The sequence below is a fragment of the Coturnix japonica genome, chromosome 1 (assembly GCF_001577835.2).
Source record: "Coturnix japonica isolate 7356 chromosome 1, Coturnix japonica 2.1, whole genome shotgun sequence".
NCBI lineage: Eukaryota > Metazoa > Chordata > Aves > Galliformes > Phasianidae > Coturnix > Coturnix japonica.
In genome coordinates, this window is record NC_029516.1 from 153,209,115 (window position 1) to 153,217,095 (window position 7,981).

At 45.1% G+C, this 7,981-nt stretch overlaps 1 protein-coding gene across 2 annotated transcripts in view; it reads right to left on the reverse strand.

Annotated features, from left to right (window-relative positions):
• LOC107308202 (complement C4-like) overlaps positions 1 to 7,471 on the reverse strand; it is a 45,583-nt gene extending 38,112 nt beyond the window's left edge. Inside the window, exon 1 of one of the 2 annotated variants that reach the window (XM_015851903.2) lies at positions 7,131 to 7,471. The gene's annotated coding sequence lies outside the window, so the exon portion shown is untranslated. Of the gene's footprint in view, positions 1 to 7,106 lie in introns of both variants that reach the window. The other variant, XM_015851902.2, reaches the window with a different exon arrangement.
• Positions 7,472 to 7,981: the final 510 nt, after the last annotated feature.

Consider the following 7,981-nt stretch of genomic DNA (forward strand, 5'->3'; position numbering starts at 1 on the left):
CACACAGCACAAATGACATATTATATCTTAGGGTACGGAATACTCAAAAACAGAAGAAAAAAAAGTGCCTGAAACATAACTGCTTGTGCAGGATCCTGTTTGGATAAAAGATGAAAGACTGAAACTGAAACTTTCCCCATGTCCCATTCTTACAAGCCTGGAGATTGTTGTTTCCCAAACACAATTTTGTTAACTCAGAAAAATGGAAAAATGCCCATCTGATCTGCAGGCAGCTGAAATCCCAGAAATGATCACATGGCTGCCCACGAGTTCTGAAGTTAAACTGCCCTTTAGCATTCCACATTTAAGCTGGTATCTTTAATTTTTAGCAGTAGATGCCTTAAGGCAGCACACCTTTATTTTTAAGGGGACTCACAGGCCACAGTCATGTTGTGCTGTGAGGGTGAAGGGACCCTCACCTTGCCCCACCCTCTCATTTCCACTGCAGTCATGCATTGACAAATCTGATTCAGTTCCATGCCAAAATCACACAATTTCCTCTGGGGGCTCTGTCATACAAGACTCCAGCAAACTGGTGAAGAAGAGCAGAGATTTCTACCCCAAGGAGTATCTCTGCTTAGGAAAAATACAAGTTTTGTGGAAAAATTCTCTTGGGAACAGGGCTCTTGGTCTTTTTATGGAAGAGGTTTGCTAAGAAATGGCTGGCAAAATAAACACTTCTCACCATTACATAAATGAAGAGAAAATAATGGGAGAAGTTAACTAAAAGCAGCAGAAGATAAGCAGGATGGGATATGGCTCCCTCCTAGAAACATTTAACATTGCTGCCACATGTGGTCAGAACTAATGTAAGCACTGAAAAACCTCAGTCACAAAAGCAGGAACAAAATGAATGTGAATCATAGACTCATAGAATCATAGAATTACCCAGGTTGGAAAAGACCTTGAAGATCATCAAGTCCAACCGCAGCCTAACCAGAGTACCCTAACTCTAAAAACCCTCCACTAAATCATATCCCTGAGCACCACATCCAAACGGCTCTTAAACACAACCAGGGATGGTGATTCAACCACCTCCCTGGGGAGCCTATTCCAGTACTTAACTACCCTTTCTGTAAAGAAGTTCTTCCTAATATCCAACTTAAACTTGCCCTGGCGCAACTTGAGGCCATAATGAATGAATCATTATTTTTGTTCCAGGCAAATAACAAAATAAGATAATAATAATAATAATAATAATAATAATAATAATAATAATAATAATAATAATAACAAATCAACAACTTCAAGCTGGGTGGCTTTTCCTTAGGAAAAACACAAGGATATCTCCTAGGTAAAGTGACATCACATGCAGAAGCCTGTAACATGGCCAGCAGTGATGTGCCACCTCTGAAGTCAAAGGGACTGTGAATTCACAGCAAAATCTCATCCTGGTTCTTGTCTCTGTCAGAGATTTCATTGTCTGGGCTGGCTTGTTTGTCAGGGGAGTGAGGTCTGTTTATACAGCTATACAAATAGCTCTTTGCTTTGGTGACTGCAGTTATGCTTTGCTGCATTATGAACTCTCACTGAGACATTTTCATGGATTGCTTTTTAAAGGGGACTTTGCAAAAGCTCTTCCTTTTGATTTCACTTTCTTAATTGGATTTGCATGCTTCTGTCCTCCTTGTGAGGTATGACTGTTATACTGAAGTCATTCACTGCTATAAGCTGATGCAATTAAATAGGGATTTTATCACTCTCTAACACGAGAGCAAGTACATACAGTCCCACAATTACTTATACAATTAGTCTTAAAATTATTTTTGCTTAATTTGTACTTCTTGGAGTTTGTATAAAATGATCATTTTACTGCTTCTCTTGTGCCATAGATTCTTCATATTACCTGGGACTGCAGTTTCTAGTTACTACATGCATATACATAACAGCGTGATAAATTAAAATCTCCTATTGAAAGCCTTATACATGCTTGTAAGAGAGAACACATGAAAGCCACCCTGAAATAGCTTTTGTGCCTGCCTTTTCTCTTAAGGCAAAGTCCTCTCATATTTACTCATTGGGAACGCTATTGATTCTCCAGCTGACCCAGAGTTCAGTACAACAGTCTGGGATTGAGATATACAAGAAGAAACGAGCCAGCATTCACCTGGGGAGATGGACTTGCTCTCCTTTCAGTGACTTTGTCTGAACCTTGTAGGTTTTCACAGTGTTGTGATTACTTGCAGTAGGTTTATTCTTTGGCTCAAAGTCCTCCTTAATCTGCCAAAGTATTAACGAGACCAGACTCTTTTCTTTCAGTTTCCTCCTTCCCTCTTTCACCTCTACGTGGAAAGAAGGTACGAAGGATAATTTCACGTGTCACAAATCAGCACCGAAGCAATAACCTCTTTGCTGCATTACAGGGAACTGTGACAAACACAAAAGGCAATATTTCACTTCTGAAAATACAGAAAATTAGATTTGGAAATCCCTTTTCAAAGCTGACCATGACCATTTAGGTACTGAGAGGCTGTAACGAGGTCACCCCGCAGTCTTCTTTTCTCCAGGCTGAACAAGCCCAGCTTTCTCAGCCTGTAGAACCTGCTCAGCTATAACGCGTTTCAGTGTCAGGAGTTGTGGGATCTCCCTGGGGTGTGGGCAGAACATCTGCTGCCTTGTTATAACAGAACAAAACCAGAATGAATTTTGTTGCTGCTCAGTGGGATAGTTACAGGCAGTGTTTGCAGAGATTTACCATGGAGCTCTGACCTCATGCAGCCATCATCTCTTTAGGCAGCCACATGGATGAACCATATGTCTCTTGACATTTTCAGATGTAGGTACCGTACCAGCCTGGGCACAAACATCATGGCAGAAACCTTCCCTCTTGCTAACCCAGGTTTGAGAAAACTCCTGCCAGCAAAATGATACAGAAAAGAGTGAGAAGAGACTTGCTCCGCTCTCTCTGTAAGTACTCTTATGATACTGGAAGAGAGCGATAAGGTCTCCCCTCAGCCTCTTTTTCCCCAAACTAAACAGCCCCAGCTCCCTCAGCCTCTCCTCATAGGGTTGATTTTCCAAGCCCTTCACAAGACTCGTTGCCCTTCTCTGGACCTGCTCCAGTACCTTCATGTCATTCCTGTGCTGATGTGCCCAAATCTGAACACAGTACTCGAGGTGAGGCCTCACCAATGCCGAGTACAGGGGCAGCATGACTTCCCTAGTCCTGACAGAATCCAGGATGCCATTCGCCTTCCTGGCCACCTGTGCACACTGCTGGCTCACATTCAGCTGACTGTCCATCAGCACACCAAGGTCCCTTTCCATCAGGCAGTTTTCCAGCCACACTTCCCCAAGCCTGTACAGTTGCCTGGGGTTGTTGTGACCAAAATGCATGACCTGATACTTGGTCCTATTGAAACTCATGCCATTAACCTTGGCCCATCGATCCAGTCTATCCAGGTCCCTCTGTAGTGCCCTTCTCCCCTCAGGCAGATCAACACTCCCTCCCAACTCGGTGTCATCTGCAAACTTACCGAGGGTGCACTCAATCCCCTCATCAAATGTTGATGTCTTCGGAGGGTGACTGGTTGGATTATCACCAAAGCCCTCCTGTCAACAGTTAGGATAGACATACCCCGCCCAAATCATGTACGATATACATTGTACTTACAGAAAAATCATAGAATGCCTTGAGTTGGAAGGGACCTTAAAGATCATCCAGTATGAACTCCCCTGTCTTTCTTAAAAGAACTTAACAGATTTTTTACATTACAACACTAAATTAAAATTCCCCCTCTTTCTCTGGAGTCTTCAGGAAAGTCTGATGGCTTCTTCAAGCACACTGCAGATGTACATTTAGGCAGAATGCCCAGCTTTGTTTTCCATGGATAAAAACCCTAACAGCATTTACTCACACATTATAAACATCTGCCTCAGTGCTTTCAGTGTGATAACAGAAAGTGTTGACTCTGTGGCAGCATCAGTGCCTCTGACCTGGTCACAGACAGGATGTAAACATGCTCTAAGACAGATAATCCTGCAAGAAGAATCTGATAAATTTCCCAGTATCCATGTACTGCTGCTGCTGCATGAAGCAGCGTTGAGAAAGATTTGGAACAGTTTGAAAAAAATAGAGCCCTGGTGCCATCCAGTGGTGAGATCATAGAATCATAGAATGGCCTGGGTTGAAAAGGACCACAAGGATCATCTCGTTTCAACCCCCTTGCTATGTGTCGCCAACCACCAGACCAGGCTGCCCAGAGCCACATCCAGCCTGGCCTTGAATGTCTCCAGGGATGGGGCATCCACAGCCTCCTTGGGCAACCTGTTCCAGTGCGTCACCACCCTCTGAGTGAAAAACTTCCTCCTAATCTCTAACATAAACCTCCCTGCCTCAGTTTAAAACCATTCCCCCTTGTCCCATCACTATCTACCCTTGTAAACAGCCATTCCCCCTCCTGTTTATATGCTCCCTTCCAGTATTGGAAGCCAACAATGAGGTCTCTGCAGAGCCTTCTCTTTTCCAGGCTAAACAAGCCCTCAACCTTTCTCTATAGGAGAGGTGCTCCAGCCCTCTGATCACCTTAGTGGCCCTCCTCTGGACCTGTTCCAAGAGTTCTACATCTTTCATGTACTGGGGACCCCAGGCCTGGATGCAGTACTGCAGATGGAAAGACTGAAAGGCACAATGAAAAGCTTTTTGCTGTCCACTACAGCTTATTGCTAAGACTAGGGCTTGTCTCACCTGTGTGCTTTCTGAAGTGGTGACTGAAGTCAGAAGCCTGACCCGACTCCACGTCTTATGGATGTTCTGATTTACTACAACTCCCTCCCCTCTTTCCACTCCCTGTGGGTCAGAAGCTTATCTGAGAACACAGATGCCTCAAAAACGTGGGGCTCCTACTCCCTGCTCCAGCTGCATTCCACTTATGATGAGAAGGGAGGGGGGAAACATTGCTTTAAATCATCCTAAAGCTGTCCATATTTCATGGAAGGCAGAAGGTTTGCTACGCCTCTAGCAGACCTAAAAGTGCCTTAAGGTACTGTGATGTAAGGCCAAAATTCTAACACTTTTCTGGCACATGGGAAAAGGCAGAAAAGATCTTTGGCTCCTCTGTCATAACACATATCACTGGAGTTAAAAGAACACAGGAAAAATACACCCACTGTGGATATTTATCTTACTCTCATTACTTATTCCTCTTTGCAGTATGCTGCTGGCCTTCCTGCCTTCTTGTCAGGGATATGGTAGAAATAATGGCTGGTTTAATTGTATTTAAGGCTCTTTTAAAGAATAAATAATCCAATCTGCAACTGAAAGCAGCCTCACTAAGGAGTCAGACAGGCTGGATACTCTAGATAGGACAGTGCAGGACCACATGGAAGTAAGATCATGTGTATAAGCTGCAGAATAATGCAGTTATTACCTCAGCAAAACACTCCTCATGCAGGTGAAGTTTGTGGCATTCCCCCACTTCACTGCAGCTCATGGTGTCTCTGGGAGAGGCCCCCTGACCACCTCTGTTCTGTTTGCAAGGGAAGCCCACAAAGACCATTACAAGGCCATGTACTTTCCCTTGCCCTTCCATACACCGCCTAATGAAGAATTATCTCCAGAGTAAAGTCTTGAAACATGAAGGCAAGGTCTTAGGCCCAAGGCTGCATGTAGATAACTGATCACACTGCTCTTAGCAGGTTTGCTGAGTGTCCCGCTAACATTGTGTCAGAGAGAGGAGTGGAGGGAGACTGACAGAGAGCAGCTCCAAGGGGAAAGGCACAGACATGGGTGTGTGGGCAAAAGTGAGGATTAGAAGGCAAAATAGAGGTGCGGCTCTCCATCCAGTGCAGTCACGAAGGGAGATCTGACCAAGCACCATCTCCCTCCTCCTCTCCTGCCCTCAGCAGCAGTGGCCGAGCTGCCCTACTTTCTGTTTCCCTTGGGAACCCCATGGTGAGCATATTTGTTGTCCTGTCAGGTAACTAAAGCTGTGAACAAAGAGAAGCTGGTAGCTCAGAGGGGTTTAGGAGATGCACATATGTAGGTTTACATTCACATGCATGGGCCTGCATGTACCTGTGCACACCTGTGGGCTCATTTGAAGGAGATCCCTGGAGGATGTTTTTTCTGGGACTGTGTAATTGCTGAAAAGAACAGAAGATGGCACATTTTCTGCATTATCAGGCAGCAAAAAATGCCATGGAATAAATACAGAAAGGAACTAATGGGGAGAAAGAGGAATAAACTAAAGCAGAGGAAAACAGAAGGAATCAGCTAAGCCCAGCCTACATCAGATTTCTTACGTCTCCGATGTTAACAGTTTTGTTAGCACAGAAGGCCTTTTTTCTTGTTTTTAACACATCGATGCCATAAGGGTTGATTTTAATAGACTGAATAAAAACCTGCTCAGTCGTGATGCATTTCATTTCCCATTCCTAAACTTTTTATGGAGGCTGTAAAATGCAGCTGTGTGTGGTTGGTGCTGGGTTTATTTTTTTCTCCCTTTTTTCTTTTCTTTTTCTTTTTTTCCCCTTTTTTTCTTTCCTACTTCTTTTGTTTGTTTGTTTGTTTGGTCAGTTTACCAAGATCTGATTCAGAATGACAAACAAGGCCCCTGAGAGCTTTCCTCTTGAGAGCAGTCATTTGAGAAGTGATACCAGCAAATGGAAAAACTAATTACTCTTTGCCAGAAAATTAAGAAGTAGACAAAGAAAGAAATAAACCAGAGATGATGACAGAACTGTTTGTTGTCATATGCAGATCTTTCTAAAAAGTCAGACCACCTTTGTGAAGCTGCTCCCACAAGCAGGTGTCTTTTAACTCACAGGCACCTTCTTGGAATCATAGACTCACAAAATCATAGATTCTATGATTCCCAGCCTGGGTTGAAAAGGACAACAGTGATCATCCAGTTTAAACCCCCCTGCTATGTGCAGGGTCACCAGACACCAGACCAGGCTGCCCAGAGCCACATCCAGCCTGGCCTTGAATGCCTGCAGGGATGGGGCATCCACAGCCTCCTTGGGCAACCTGTTCCAGTGCGTCACCACACTCTGAGTGAAACATTTCCTCCTAAAAGCACATGTTTATTTCTTTTCTTCTCCCCCAAATCTGCATTAACCAACAGTTTCACCCAAGACATGTGACAGCAGCAAGAAAAACCCACCTGCAGCAGAAATTGGTGACTCACCAGGCAGGATGCTTCCCACACCTTGTGCCTATTTGGTCTCTCTAGGAGCAGGGCTGAAGTTAGGTCTGAGAGCTGATGGATGTTGAGGGCTCATGGACCAAAGGGACCTTGTCCAGCCAGAGTGCCACTTGCACAGAGGAGTGACAGCTGATGGGCTCTTGGGAATAAAGTTGCTCCTCTGTTGTCCTGTTGGGGATCCCTGGACTGTGGCAGGGCGCCACAGTCGCCTCTGAAGGCAGCTCTTCGTTTAGCAGCTAGGTTCCCTCTTTCCCCAACTAGATGTTTAATTCATGCCTTCACCAAATGAAAGAGACTCTTAACATGTCTGGGGACCTGGAGAAAGGCTCACGTGGCCCTGATGCTGGCAGCATCCCCTGGCCCCAGTGGGCACATGCTCACTGAGACAGCATTTCTCCTCCATTCCAGGCCAACAAACAACTACATTGCTCACAGCAGTGGTGGGAGGGGAGCCAGGAGAGCAGCAGCCCAGCAGAACAGCTCTAGGAGAACTTTGCCCTGGGGAGCGTTGTCCAGCCTGACACTGCTATTGGCATAAAATGGAGAGAAGAGACACTAAAATGTGGGCGTTCTGAGCACTTCGGTTATTTAACTTCTCTTTGCCCTGATTCATTTACTTGCCATTTACTGCATGTTCTCAAGCCTAAGGCAGTCTGGCAGAAGGGCAGTGCTCCCCGGCATCCTGCATCAGACCGTGACTGAGAGGCTCAAGCTGGAGGCAGAGATGGTGATTGCTGCTCCCCAGAGCTGTGACCACCAGAGCAACCACCTGGAGGGCAGCCCTGAAGGCCCCCAGTTTGCCTGTTTTTGCTTCCAGCAGAATAAATCAAATC